The 15,405-nt window shown below is 32.5% G+C and overlaps 2 long non-coding RNA genes across 3 annotated transcripts in view; one reads left to right on the top strand and one right to left on the bottom strand.

Moving 5' to 3' along the window:
* The window catches only part of LOC144366857 (uncharacterized), a 35,500-nt gene that overhangs the window by 5,480 nt on the left and 14,615 nt on the right, over positions 1-15,405 (bottom strand). The window contains exon 2 of the long non-coding RNA XR_013426001.1: positions 9,707-9,985. This is a non-coding gene — a long non-coding RNA (uncharacterized LOC144366857). The remainder of the gene's footprint in view (positions 1-9,706; positions 9,986-15,405) is intronic.
* LOC144366856 (uncharacterized) lies at positions 539-13,675 on the top strand. Of its 2 annotated transcripts, XR_013426000.1 has the most exons (5): positions 539-4,219; positions 4,868-4,894; positions 10,359-10,426; positions 12,818-12,954; positions 13,122-13,675. It is a non-coding gene; the product is annotated as an uncharacterized LOC144366856 (long non-coding RNA). The 2 variants fall into 2 exon arrangements; XR_013425999.1 differs by having other exon boundaries at positions 4,868-10,426.

Here is a 15,405-nt window from a genome sequence, read left to right as displayed (position 1 = left end):
CTCTGAATTAACTACTGTTTTACCTAGAATTTTTTTAAATGCAACTGAATAGAAGACATTGTATTTTATATAAAATGCAAACATTCAAAGAAAAAAAACATGAAAGTATTTATTATTTGATAAGTTCCTTTTATTTAGCCTAAATTCAAATTTGAAGATTTAAAAATATAATATTTATACTTATAAGATTTCAATAAAGCTAAAAATACCAGCCAGAGAAATTTGTTTAGAAAATTCAGAAACTAAAAATAATTATAAAGATGTATTTTTAAAGTATTTTTAGAAAACTTTCATTTAATTTTAACCATTTCTCCAAATACTAGTAATTTAGCTATAGAAGTAAAGTTTTTGTTTCTTTGATTTTCATATTTGTTTTAATAACCCTCCAAAATTCTCACAATTTCATATGTTATGTGAAATATACCACTATTGAATATGAAGTAGGAAACTGCATAATTGCTGAGTTGCTGCAAAGCAAAAAGGTAATACTGTTACCCTTACCATTCAGTTACTTGCATGAATTAAGGTTGCAGTTCAACATGGCATAAGGGTCATGTGGTATTTAAATATAATTAAATATATCTTATATCTTTGTGAATAGTATTTTAATGAAACTGTTTCCATTATTTTCAGTCATGATATAGCAATGTCATAATGATACCCAGAGCAGGAAACTGTGCCAAGGAACACTGGGTTATAAAAACTTTATAAACTTCATATCAATCACTAGTTTTTACTATTGTTCTGGACAATAAAGAATGTGCTGCAAAAGCCCATTTTACAAAAATAAGAAATAATAAAAACACGGATGAAACTTAAGTGCATCTGATCTTTCATGCTTCCCTAGAGAGCTATGAAAGTGTGAAAAATGGAGGCACTGGTCTTAGTTGAAGAGACGAGATGCATATAAATTAAATTTCTACCTCAGCTTTCCCTCCTTCTTCCCATCTATGTCTTCTTTTTATTCCTCAATTCTGATTTATTTAAGAAATTTTATGTTATTAAGCCTTCATGGGTAGGAGGAGCCTTCCATTCTATTATTTAGTACATTCATATATTTCCTCTCTTCACTGAAATTATTACTTATGACTTATTCAACTCTGTCCTTGGGGAACCTAGGGATACAAATATAAAACAGGTGAGGGCAAAAGCTCATAGACCACAGTAGAAGATGAACACTACTTATATGCAGGGCTAATGATTAATGGTTACATACTGGCCCAGCTCTACCTGCTGAGAAAATGTTGGTTGTACTTCTGTAAGCAGTGGCCCCAGGTGAACCTTCACCAACTTCCTTCCTGTTGCCCTACCGTTTTGTTTTGTTTTGTTTTCTGTCTAGACTTTTCTCAAATCCAGCAACTAAGGATTAACATCTGTAGTCCAAAAGTTGTGTCTACAAGTCCAGCTCTAGACTGTCAGCATCCCTTCTGATTGGTCAATTCTTGTGTCATATTGGACTTCAAATATTGATTTTTTTTCATATCAGTTTTATATTTTTATTTAAAAATATGGAGATATATATATATATATATATATATATATATATATATATATATATATCTCCATATTTTTGACTATCACCCCTATAACAAGTATAAGTAATTATAAGACTCAGAAAATTATGCATGGTGGGACTGGGGTTGTGGCTTGGTGGTAGAGTGCTTGCCTAACATGTGAGGCCCAACTGGGCTCAATCCTCAGCACCACATAAAAATATAAAAATAAAAATATTGTGTCCATCTACAATTAAAAATTTTTAAAAAAGAAAAGAAAAAAGAAAATGATGCCTGCCAAGTTGGGTGTGATGGTACATGCCTGTAATCCCAGCTACTTGGGAGACTGAGATAGGAAGATCACAAGTTGGAAGGCCAGCCTGAACAACTTGTTAAGATCCTGTCCCCAAATTAAAAAGGGCTTGTAATGTAGCTCAGTTGCAGAGCATCCCTGAGTTCAGTCCAATATTGGAAAGAAAAAAAAGTGATAGATGTCAAAGGAGAGCTACTAATCAGCTGCAGTATGAGGAATTGAAAAGGAAATATTGTACTCCATATGTACATAAGGGGAAATTTTGAAAGACTTTTGAGCTTTTGAGACCCTGAATTTTTGAACAGGTTTAAAAAAGGAGGTCATCACTGGCATAGTAAAGAGCATTCTTTTATTCTCCTTCATCTATTCATTTAGCAACATCTTCTGGGTGTTCATCATTAAAGGGCCATACAATATACTTAAGAGCTAAAATTTCAGAATCAAACAGTCTTAAGTGAATCCCAGTTTTATCACTTAATACCTGTGTGACTTTGGTCTAGTAACCTACCTCTTAGTACTACATATATAATGGGAATAATAATAGAACCTACCTTTTAGGGTTATCTAAGAACTAAGAATTCAGTGAGTTAATAATTGAAAACAATAGTTCTCAAACTCTAGTTCATATCTGATTCACCTGGAGGGCTTGTTGAAACACAGATTGCCAAGCCCCATCCCCAAATTTCTGATGTAAGAATTTGTATTTTAGACAAATTTGAGGTGATGCTCTCACTGCTGCTCTAGGAACATACTTTGAGGAACACTGATCTGAAATATTTAGAACAATGCCTGGCACATAATATGCTCAGTGTAGATGTTGACCATTTATGCCTTCACTCTTTATCCTTGACTGTTTAATCTGTACCAGACATTGTGCCTAGTCACTGGATACAAATGAGATGATATACAAATGAGATGAAGATGTGATTCCTCCTCTCCAGGGGGGTCACAGTGTACTAGAGAGTTACTTCTTAAGTAAAATAAATCTAACATTCTATGTACTAAAATAACACGTAATGTACAAAAATATCTTAACTAGTTTGATGCATTTGTTATACTAAATGGTTATGTGTATAACTGATGCAAATTGTTTCAGAAATTGACTTAAGCTCTTAGATAAATAGTATCTACATTATTTTCAGTTGTTAATATTTTATAACTTCTCTCAGGTGATTTTTGTGCTTGTAGATTTTTAAAAGATTTTAAAAGTAGTTTAAGTAAAGTCAAGTTGGATTACCTAGAGATTCCTAGAATATGTGCTGGTAGATGATTATTTACACTTATGAAATATTGAGTGCTTTTTACATTGTTTTCCTTGTGCTGTATGTGTACTGTGCTTGAATTATTCAAGTAATTATGTAATTTTTTAATATAATTATTATTAAAAAGATTATATATTTATCTCTTTACTCCCATTCTCAGTTCCCAACCATTGCAAATCCCTGTCCCTATTACATTCTTTCAGAAACCTGAATCTGATTATGTAATTCTTTTACTTAAACAATATCCAGGGCTTTTAAAATAAAGCTCAGTCCTTCACATGACCTGCAAGACCTGTATTATACCTATCTGCCTTCCCAAAGCATTGCTCTAATTTCCATGTTCAAGCAACACAAAGATTCTAATACATGCCAATCAATTATATGCAGTAACCAAAATAAACACAGGGTGTCACTAAAGTTTTAGTAATTTGCACTCCTAAAATTTCCCCTTTTGAATTCTAGGCTTAAAAAAAAAGCTTGATTATTTCTATCTATGTCTATATATATTCTATTCTATGAATCAGAAAGAATCTCTTAATAGTAGTGTGTATATAGAGAGAGGCAAGAGTTTTATAGACATCAGCCTTAGATTTTTATTCTAGGAGATAAGTTTCAAAAGAGATCCTTTTTTTTAAAGATACTTGAGGTGTCTTTAATTTTTAGAAACAAGGAATTATTTCATATTTCTTGATGCATTTATTGCCTCCAAAATTCAAGTGTAACTTCTTGAGAGTAGGATTGTTACCATTTTTTTTTGTATCCCTTTTCTTTCCAGCAGTCATGGGTATGTAATAGGTACTATTTGAATGAATGAATAATTAGTACTCCTTTATCTGAATTTTGAATAATTTTTTTCTACCTAAATATTTGTAATATGACTGAAATGCTATCTTTTCCATATTTTTATTTGTGCATTGTAGTTGTACATAATGGTATGTTATACATACATATAACATAACAATATTAACTTGGCCAATATCATTCCTCAATATTTCCCCTTTCCATCTCCTTTTACCTCCCCTTGGTTCCTTTCCTCTACTTTCTCTAAAATAATATTTTAATTAGCTTTTGTTGAAAATAACATTGATATAGATGTAATTATATTCTAACAAAGTTTTTTTTTCTTGAAGCTACATATAGCAGTACTTAGAGTAAGTACACACTTAAAGACTAAACCTCTGTCTCTACTTCCTTGATTTTTGTATTCTCCCTCTTCCTTTTTTTATCCATATTACATTTGGGAATTAAAAAAAATTATCATAAGTTTTATTAAAACATTTATTATATATTTTGTAGATTATAGACATGAGGAAACATATGGGATATACTATCTTCTTCATCTGTTGGCTATCAGGATTTTTATAGTTTTAAAGTTACTTTACAGGCTCAAAGTTTTTTTGTTTTTGAAATTTTATAGACTCTTTTGAAGTTTTATATACTCCTGATTATCACATGGCATATGTAGTTTAAAAAAATGAGAATATGCCATTAAGATTCTTAGATATATAATTTGTTTAAACATTTAAAACATGCCAATTATTTAAAATTTATTGTAGCTCACTAACAGTAGGTATAAATACCTTATATTACTTTTATGGAATTTTTTTAATAGTGTTCATAAAGTATTGTAATGGATCCATATTCACAAAACAAGAGCTTATCCTATCTCCACCTTGAAATATGTATCAATACAGTACTCAATAGAGTACAAATTGTCCTCTTTATGTAAAAAATGTATTCTGTGAGGAGTAATCTAGTAAATTTCAGAAATTATATGCTGTTTATTTTTCCTTTAAAAGCTGTACACAAATCCAAAGAAACCTGAGGTAAGAAGACAAATGTATAGGTGGATAGTATATGTGTATTGTATTTAAGTATGTTTACCTGAGTTGAGACTATAGACTATGTTGCTCCACTACTATTTGAACAGTAAGAGTAAGCTCTTTCAACATATTTTCTTATAAATGTGACCAATCCTTTAGTATGAGATTTTCAAATATTACCTAGGGGTATTTTTTTTTAAAGGCATTGAGTAGAACTGGGCCTCTTCTATAACATATTAACACTAAAAGACTCTCTTGACATATAAATATATAAAAAAACATTTTATTTATTTTAACGGATTCTTAAAATTGCTTATGGTCTTTTAGTAAAATAAATCAGGCATGGCATAATTCTAAACTTTTTTTGCCAACTAAATTCTCCCATTTTGACCTTTACAGAGTTTCAGAATTTTTACCTCTTTACTTCTCTGTTTCTTTCTTTTCCTTAGTGATTGCTACTTACTCTCAAGGCCAACTTAAATTGAAATCTATCATAAAAGCTTCTTTGTCTAGATTGTCTAAACTAACTTCTTCTGTAAATTTATTTTCCAGAAGAACCCCACAATTTAACACTCTCAATTAACTCATGCAGATAATTTTCCCAAGCAGACAGTGAATTCTTGAGAACAAGGTTATTGTCTTGTTTTCTATCTTCCAGAGTGAATATTATAGTCCTAGACACGTAATAGTTACTTTTGCCCCTTTGGCTTCTGTGGCTGTAGTAGTGAGTTGGAAGGAGAAGCTCTCTGTTCTCTCCTTTTTTTCTGTTCTCTTCATCTACTTCCTAGGTTTCTTTACTTTTTCCTTGCTTTCAGTTTTTCTTATCTTAGCCAATGTATTTGGTCTAACTTCTCATATTCAAGACAAAATTGTTTTTAACTCTTAAAATTATCTCTTTGCAAAATTATGAATAATTATGTAAGCAAAGGGGAAGCAAACTTTGAATACAAATGGATCACCATTTCTCAATGTCCAAACTACTTTTATCTTTCTTTATCTTTGTTTCTTTTTTGTTTTTTTTTTTTGAAGTTGTAGATGAACAGAATGCCTTTATTTTATTTTTTTGTGATGCTAAGTATCAAACCCAGTGTCTCACTGCTAAGAAAGTTCTCTGCCACTGAGCTACAGCCCTATCTGCCTTTGTCTCTTGTTGTCCTTTTTTCTTAGGTTTAAACAGAAGTTTTCTAAACTACAACTTTCTGATAAATTGTTAATTGGTTATTTTCTTGGTACAGCATTTATCATATTTTCTTATGAATGTAAAACTCCTAGTGATAAATCAATAATTTGGTGAGTAGTGAAATGCTGACTAACTTACCCTTAAATAAAGAAAAATCTTACAGAATGGAAAGAAAAAACTGTTAAATACGTTTCAATGCTAGCACATACAACAATGAGGATAAAAAACAAAAACTTATTATATGGTAAGTTCTAAGCTATCACTTATGACCCAAGAAAATATCTTGAATATTTGTAAATTATTCCCTATAGTGATGATCCCTAACTACTAGATGTTCAAGGCACCCTTCTGATTACTAAAAGATTTGATGGTTCCTTGAGGATATTAAAAAATCTCAAAAGAATAACAGAGTCAGCAATAATTATAGTATAACTACTACTATAGCATAACAATATTCATAGTGCCTAAAAGCATTCCTCCACAAGATTACATTGTTTTACTTGCTGTTTAGCATTATGTCACTGATACTACTGTTTAATTCCGTGATCATATTCTTTTATGTACTCACAAAACAACATTCTCACTTAAACAGTCTTTGGCATTTATCTTATATTGTGCCAAACATTTGAGTCATATCCCTAAAAATATATCCTTCCCTAGACAAAATATCAGAAACAATAACAATGTTAATATTTAACTAAAGCAGCAAAAATATACTTTACACATCAATTAAAATTTGCAGGACTCTTATGACAAGTATGTTATGATACAACAGTGAAAGACTTTGGCTTAAGACAAATTGTGCTTCCCTAGTAAAAAAGGCCAACAAAGTTTGGGGTGCTGCACAAAGTTTTGGCATTTCTGCACATGAATTTTTGTTCTGCTTGCTCAGTCTTTTGAAAGAGAAATTGACAAAGGCAGCTGAAATAGTAAAGAATGATAGCTTTTCATAGACACAGACTGCAAAAAGTATGGTGGGTATTAATAAGATATGTAAGCTGTATGTAAATATGTTAAATAAAGGTTTAATTTATGACATAAAGAATTAGTACATATGAATATTGTAAGAATACAGATATTATGATATTATTATCTATTCTGTTGTGCTTATTAGAGGTAGTCAATGTCCAATTATAATAGTCTCCTTCAGGAACTGAACTATAGGTGGTCCCTGTTTCTAACCACATTATGCTTTCAGAAATTTTGTTTTTTTATAAAATGTTTATAAGATGAAACCCTAACTGAGCATGAACTCTGGGCTGAATATTTATTCACTCAGCAAACATAAATTGGGACTGGACATGGTGGCACATGCCTGTGATCCCAGCAGCTTGGGAGGTTAAGGCAGAAGGATCACAAATTCAAAGCCAGCATCAGGAACTTAGCAAGACCCTGTCTCAAAATTAAAAAAATGTAAAAAAGGCTGGGGATGTGACTCAATGATTAAGTGCCAAATGTGTGAAATGTGTGTGTGTTTGTTTGTGTGTGTGTGTGTGTGTGTGTGTGTGTGTGTGTGTGTGTGTGTGTGAGAGAGAGAGAGAGAGAGAGAGAGAGAGAGAGAGAGAATATATACATATTATATATGAATTAGGTTCATTTTATGTGCTTAGCATTATTCAAGCTACAAAAACATGAAAGTAAATGGAATAAATAAGGTCCCTGCCCTCTTGAAGCTTTACATTCTTATGTGGGGGATAAATAATGAATAAGTAAGCAAAATTTAGCAAAAACTTTCAGATAGTCATAATACTGTGTATGAAAAAAAGATTTTAAATGTAGTTTACTAAACAATGCTGAGGTAGAGATGGAAAAGGAAGAATTGAATGGCTGTGTTAGATTGGCAGTTCATAGAAAGCCTTCCTGCTGGACCACTATTTTAGCTATTTTAGCTGAGACTAGTAGGAGTCAGCATTTGCAGGTCTATGAGAGGTAATGGCATATAACAGGTAGAATAATATGCTAATTAACATTACAGGTACTAGAGTTAAATCTCAGCTCTACCACTTAAACAGCTTCTTCAGTATTGAGAATAATTATATGTACTTCAGAGTAGGGAGGGCTACTGAAATCTACTTCATGGCTACAGCATTTTGGGCAGTGGCCAAATATTATCATTAACCGGAGATAGCATGTCCCAGAGTATAACTATACAAAGGCCCTAAGATGGGAAGGAATCTTGGATGATTATGAAAAAAAAAAAGGTGCCATGATCCTATTACTTAGTGAATGGGAGGGAAAGTGCAGGAGAAATAGGTAGGGGACAGATGAGTAAGGTCTTATTGACCAAAATAATTCATAAATTTAAATGTTGTCAGGGCAATGGGATGCCATTAGTTAGAGGGGTTTACACAACGGTATTGCATGATCTGATTTGCATTTCCAAAAACTTTTTGGCTATAGAATAAAGAATGAATATTAGATGGTCTTGCAATTCACTTTGAAGATAGTCCTGAAAAGTCTTACCAATGGATTGGAAAGTGGAGGGAGAAGAGGCTGCATGTGTTGCTGTTGCTTTGGTCTATATGAATGTGATCAGCATGATTGATAGAAACAATTGATGATCAATTTAAATATCACCTTTGTCAGGCAATACAGCCTGAAAAGTGGGAGAACAATTTGTGAGTTATAATATACCTTCTTTGATAAATTAGTTTCAAGTTAAAAGAATTAGCATCTTCTATAAAACAATTATAAATGTAAAACCTATTGGTTCAGTGATCAAATAATAAAATGCAAGTAAAATTATCAGCTACTGAAAGATTTCTTTCATTTAAAAAATAAAAGCTCACAACGTTAAATAGCTATAGTCGACTCAGAAACATGGGCAGGCAGGATGTAGGCATTGTTTGACAGGGCAATTACATCCAGCATTGGTTAAGAGAAGATACTGTGTGTATCTAGCCTGTTCAGAGTGAACCTGTTGCTGTTAGGCAGCTGTAGATGCTTCTAATCTCACCCATCTCTCCTAATGTTGCCATAAGCAGCCTTCTGAACTTTCATTTCTTTAGTAGGTTGTCTAGTTAGAAAAAATACTTGTATTAAAATTAACTCCATGATAAATCTCTCACTTTAGAGTTTAACCAACATGAGCAAGTTTTCCCAGTACATGGTCACCTGTGATTAAGGTGTATATTAAGGAGTAAGATCTGCAGAACCAGAAGACTAAACTTCAGAGTAGAGAAAAGTAATAGAAGCACTGAGACTTTTTCTGATCAATCTAACATTTTCATCCCCACATTATTAAGGATTAAATATTCAACCAGATGAATGAGGGGCACTTCTGTGTGTTCTGAAATCTGTCCCTTGGTATTTCTAGCTTTCTTAACAGAAGAGCAGATAGCAGTAATATCCAGTTTTTAGTGTAGAATTGAAACAAAATATATTATTTGATAGATCCCTTATTTTTGTTCATCTAGTCTTCCCTGAATTTCTGCAGTAGCCTCTTAGCATGTCAGTTTCCATACCATCCTTAAGATTGGCAGGGTGAGCTTTAAAAATGCAAATCACTCCCCAACTTAAAACCCTTCTGGTTTATATGAAATAAAATCCAACCGCCGCTTACCATGACCAACAAAACATCACAACCCTCTCTACAACTTCATCTTCTACATTCCCCCCCCCCCTTGCTCTCTCACCTTTAGCCTCCTCTCACATCTTGGAAGAGGGGAACATCCCTTCTAGAGGCTTTGTATTGCTGTTTGCACTTCCTGGATCATCACACCCAAGGACTGCATATGGCTCACCTCTCTTGAGGTTCAACTCAAATATCACCTCTTTGGGGTTGCTTTCCTTGGCCCTTTCAAGACAAATCAGTACTTTTCTCCCTTCATCTTCTTTCCATCACAGCATCTGCTTCATATTGTTCACGGCAATTGTACTATGTGAAATTATTTATTGATTATCTCCTGATCAGACTGTAAATTCAAGAACAACAGGGAGCAAAATATTGTTCATCACTGTGACTCCAATGCTTGATACAAAACAGACATTCACTAAAATAGGTATTATGTGAAGAATAGTTTCTCAACTGATTCCCCTGTCAGAACCTAATGGGTGAGATACTTGACTGTGCCTTAGTTTTTCCAACTTCAATTATAATGGAAGCATTTATCATCTAACTCACTTTTGGAGAAAAAGTATCTTCATATCTGGAAATATTACTCCTCAATAATATAATACTGTTTATAGGAAGCATGGTAGGTATACAATGAAAATGTGCCTTATTATCAGGTAAAATTCTGGATTTCTTTTTTAAATTAATTTCTTAATAACCTTTGGTTTTTCTAGAAAGTGACTGAGATATACCAGTTCAAATTCAAATATACAAAAGAAGGAGCCACTATGGATTTTGACAGGTAGAATCTAATTATTTAATGAACCTGATAAAATATATAGAAGTGAGATAAACATAAATTTTTATAAGCCAGAAAAAAAGTTTTATACTTTTTTATTATTTTTCCATAACTCCCATAAAACTTCACTATTATAAAAATGAACTGTAATAATTAAATTTCTGAAATCCATGGATTTAATTGATGAGAGTAGAGGACATGGTAAGCATCACCATTATATTAACAAGGCTGTCTGCAAAATGTTGATTGAAGAACTCCATAAGGCCCTATCTAGCTACTAACCCAATGTTTCTCAACTGCTATATTGAGATGTTGATCTTTTACACATTCTATATAGTCAGTTGGGGCCAGGGTTAGATAAAAACCCTGGACTGTTTGCCTACCTGCATAACTTTTGTCATCTGCCTACCCCACCATGATGGACAAATAGCATTTTCTATGTGCTTCTCTGTATGTAAAAGACTGGAAAACACCTTATTGTCCTATCAAATCTAAAACTCCAAGTTTTAAACACATTTAGTGCATTAAATAGCACACTAGTGGGTTAAATAGTAGTTCAGAAGGGCCCAATGCAGATGAAGATGTTTGTTGAGGAGAAATATTTATTCTTCTTTCAGTAGTTTTTTGGCTTCAGATTAACCCGGAGGTAGATAGAGCTAAAGATTTACTGATACAATCGAAATGGAAGATGAAAATGATAGTGAAAAGCCCCGAGTAGTAGAGTGCTCCAAGTAAGGGAGATGGATATCTCCAACAGGAATGAATTAAATGAAATGTGGCAGAATTCTCCCTTTTCTCTATTATTAGCTCTCTGGGGCTTGATGATTTCTCTCTAATACTCACTTCCTTAATTATTCTCTCATTTATAAAACTTTTAGGTAATATTCAAATGTGAGAACAAAGTTCCAAAAATGAGAGTTAAAATTTTAATTATCACTAGCTAACGTTTGCATAGCACTTTACAGATTATATTCACATTTACACATATTTTCTCACATAAAGCTGTTGTTTTTACTCTCTAAAACTCAAATATAAGTATCCCTGGTAACCAGATTCATCTCTTTGGTTATAAAGACACATATGCCAAGAGGTAAGCAGTAAAATAAAAAATGGCCAAATCTTGCAGATATTAGGGAGGCAAGAAAATAATACATATTAGAATTTCCTAGAAGCCAAAAAGTAGTATTTGTTTACATCAGAGTTTTGAATGATTTTATTGATAAATCCTGGAGGATCCCCTGGGCTACCTGGCTGTAGCCCTTCACTCAGGTTACCTTGTTTAAATTGGTTAAATTCTGGCAGACAAAGCTAAGTTGTTTGAAATTGATAGAAAAGCTTAATAAAGGTTTGCTTTATGAATTTACACTGCCTCTAAAGATCAGTTAGGGGAAAACTCAATAGTTCAATTACTTAGCTAATTTTCAACACTGTGCAATTATACTAATAATCATAGCTCTTCCCCCAAAACTACTCAAATATGAGACTAATTGAAGAAGAAAATTTCAGAGAGAAAAATGTTTAGAATTGGAAGGTAATTTAGCCCAACTTGTTCATTCATATTCACTGAATGAAAGATATTGATGAAAGATACAGTCACTTGCTGCTTAGTGAGTGACAAACAGTTCTCCTAAGTCTGTGCAGAGTCTGTGGGGATTATAGGAGAAGACTTCTTTGAAAAGATGACACATTGCATTAGGGTTTAGAAGAGAAATAGAAAAGCACAATACAGGTGTAATGAACAGCAAATGCACATGGTTGAGAGGAAATTGGACAGTAGTTGCTGGTGAGAGTAGAGAAGAGTATAAATGGACATTAAAGAGTATAAATGGACATTAAAGAGTATAAATTGACATTAAAGTTTATTAATTTAATGGAGGCATTTTAAGCATGAATGTGATATGAGCATATTTTTCTATTAGGGTTATTATTTTGTCTGTGGTATGCAAAATGGTTTGCAATGTGTAAATGAAGGAAAGAGGAAGAATAGTCAAGATTCCCAGTGGGGTAATCCCTGCAAGTGTGAGGATGGGATGCCTTTGAGAGATAACCAGATGGTAAATACAGAGCTAGTAGCTGATTTTATGGTTAGGAAGTTGTAGAAATGTCTGTAAGCTTATCTTACAAACCAAAAAAGTGTATCTAAGTGATTTGACTGAAGACATTCAGCTAGTTAACAGCAGAGATTATATTAGGTGCCAGGATATCTAATTCCAAATCCAGTGTTATTATTATTATGACATATGGTTATTTGTAATAAGCAAATTTAAAAAAAAATAAAGTCATATTTCAAATGCTTTAGGTGAATGTATTATTTAGAAGTCCTTTGTATACTCATTGAAATTGTATAATTATTCCTTTAATTTATACTCTAAAAATTGTCTCCAAAATGTCTAGATGTTTATATTTATTTGATCATATACTCAAGAAAGCCAGTGTACTACTGATTTGTAAATTATATATACTGATGCAGAACCTTGGACCCCTTCCTAACGGTGTTATACTTACTATGAAACTCCATTACTACAATTCAGGTAGGTGTAGACCTTTATTCAAATTCTTCTTAAGTACTAAACTAATATTTTATGTAAATAGAAGGATTTTACAAACATCTGAAAGATACATGTTGCTATACTTAAAATATTTTTCTGGCTTCTATTGAAACTAAGTTTCATGGCTTTTTGCCCTTTTCATTTTGCAGTGACTCCACAAGATTACCAACCGCCTGGTTTTAAAGAAGGAATGAACTCACAATTCTTTCTGTTTGATGGGGAACCTGTCAATCTGCAAGTGAGATTGGTCTCCACAGGCTTTCACAGCATGAAAATAAAAGTCACTATGGAGGCAGCCAGAGTATCTGATTTGGAGAATAATCTGTTTCAGGAGAATAATACTACTGAAGTTGCCCACCAGGGTCTAGACTGCCATGATGAAGAAGAGGAGTACAAATGTTGTGAACAACCAATAAAAAAAATATTATAAAATTAAAAAAAAAGAAAGAAATATTCAACCACACTATTTAAGTAAAATATTTTTAAATAAAGTAAATATATGTATATTCATATGTATTTGTATATGTGTATACACAAAAGCATAAACTCTGGAACAATCCTTTTCAATGATGGGGAGAGTGCTGGTTTGTGGAAAAGTCAGGAGCTTTACCTATATAATTTGAAGTCTCCTTTTCTTAGAGTAAGTAAATATTAATTTTTAAATTAAAATTATTTAATTACAATAAATTTACAAAAAAATCAAGTGAGGCCAAGTTTTAGTGAGTCTCCAATTCTTCAGTTAAATACAACTGACATTTTTCACTTTGCAAACAGGTCATGTCACAGTAACAACATTCCAGTGGAGCATGCCAGGTATAAAAACTGAAACAAAACAAGTTTTGACATCAAAGATTTTTTATTCTAAAAAAGTACAGTCCTAGCCAGGACAGATGAGGTTAATCATAGCTGTAATCCCAGCAGCTATGGAGGCTGAGGCAGGAGAATCACATGTTCAAAGCCAGCCACAGCAACTTAGCAAGGTCCTAAGCAATTCAATGAGACAGACCCTATCTCTAAATAAAAAACAACAAAAAAATGCTGGAGATATGGCTCAGTGGTTAATCACTCCTGGGTTTAATCACTAGTACCAAAAAAAAAGAAAAAGTCCGGGCCTTAAGAAATAAATATGTTTTTAGATGAAATTACCTATTGCCCATGATTAGGAGAAAAATATTTCCCAATATATTTCTAATTTTAATAAGTGATATATTTTTAGGACTTACAAATATTTTAGGTGTCTATTCATATCAAATACAAGTACAAATCAGCTCTTGATTTTCTGGAATAATCAAGTGGGAAGGAGCCAAGAAAGAAAGTTTGTGGATTAACCGAAATCAGAGTGAAAACAAAATGTCAGCACTCATTTATGTGGAAAGACAAGCTTTGGGGCTAGATCACTGGGGAAAACCAGGGAGCTGATGGGTTTGCAGCCAAAGGAGCTGAACAGGCAGGGCTCTGAGCCCCTTATCTTGCATTTTGCATAGAGACTTTAGAGTTGGGTATTGCTAGGACTCCACTGTACCCTAGGTAAATCTATACTGTTGGCTTACTGTTTACTGGCTGCTAACTGTAAGCTGACATTGTATTAAAAGTGTTCTGAGACAAACACATTTAAAAAATATTCTCAGGAGACATTTTAAGATTAGGATAGTAACTTATTTGACTGAGATAATCTGAGTCATACTTACAGAAGATGACTACTAGGTAATTTCTGAAGGTTCTTTCCAGATCTTAAACTCAGTGATATGTTTACTGCATGGGAAACAAACCCAGTCTTACTTGAATTAATATAAATAATACAACCAAACTAACAACAAGGTTGTTTTGTTTTCATTTTTAGTATCTTCACAATATCAGTCATGAAAATAGGCTTTAGAATATTGGTACAGTTTTCTTCTCTGATTCTACTCAAGGAAGATATAGCTAACATAGAAAGGCTAAGAAAAAACAAATAAAGGTTAATAAAAAAAACAGATTTCAAATGGATTTTTATACTTAAAAAATTAAAAATTTCTTGTTTGCCAAATAAGATTTAAGTAAGACAGCCTGGAGAAGTATATTTTAAGTAATAGATTAAATGAGGCAGGTGATGACACTTTCCCAAGTATATATTTTAACAGAAGCTATATGTACAAAGATCGGGCTTTCATGGTAAACTTATATTTGATATTAGTTTCTCTCTCAACCAGCCAGTCATATGAGAGAAAGCAAATATACTGAAGTGCTACTGACATTTTTCTACTAAAGATTCCTATTGTTTTACTTCATGGAAAATACAAAATTTATACACATGTGTACATATGTAGAACTTTAACATTATTGCTTTTAAAAATTACTGTATTTTGAAACATATAATTCATCAAAGAGAGTATACAAAAGTTATCTGTACCATTTAAAGAATAATGAAAACATCCATATACCCACACAGTCCAA

The sequence above is a fragment of the Ictidomys tridecemlineatus genome, chromosome 9 (assembly GCF_052094955.1).
Source record: "Ictidomys tridecemlineatus isolate mIctTri1 chromosome 9, mIctTri1.hap1, whole genome shotgun sequence".
NCBI classification, from domain to species: Eukaryota; Metazoa; Chordata; class Mammalia; order Rodentia; family Sciuridae; genus Ictidomys; species Ictidomys tridecemlineatus.
This window is presented reverse-complemented; position numbering and strand designations above follow the sequence as displayed.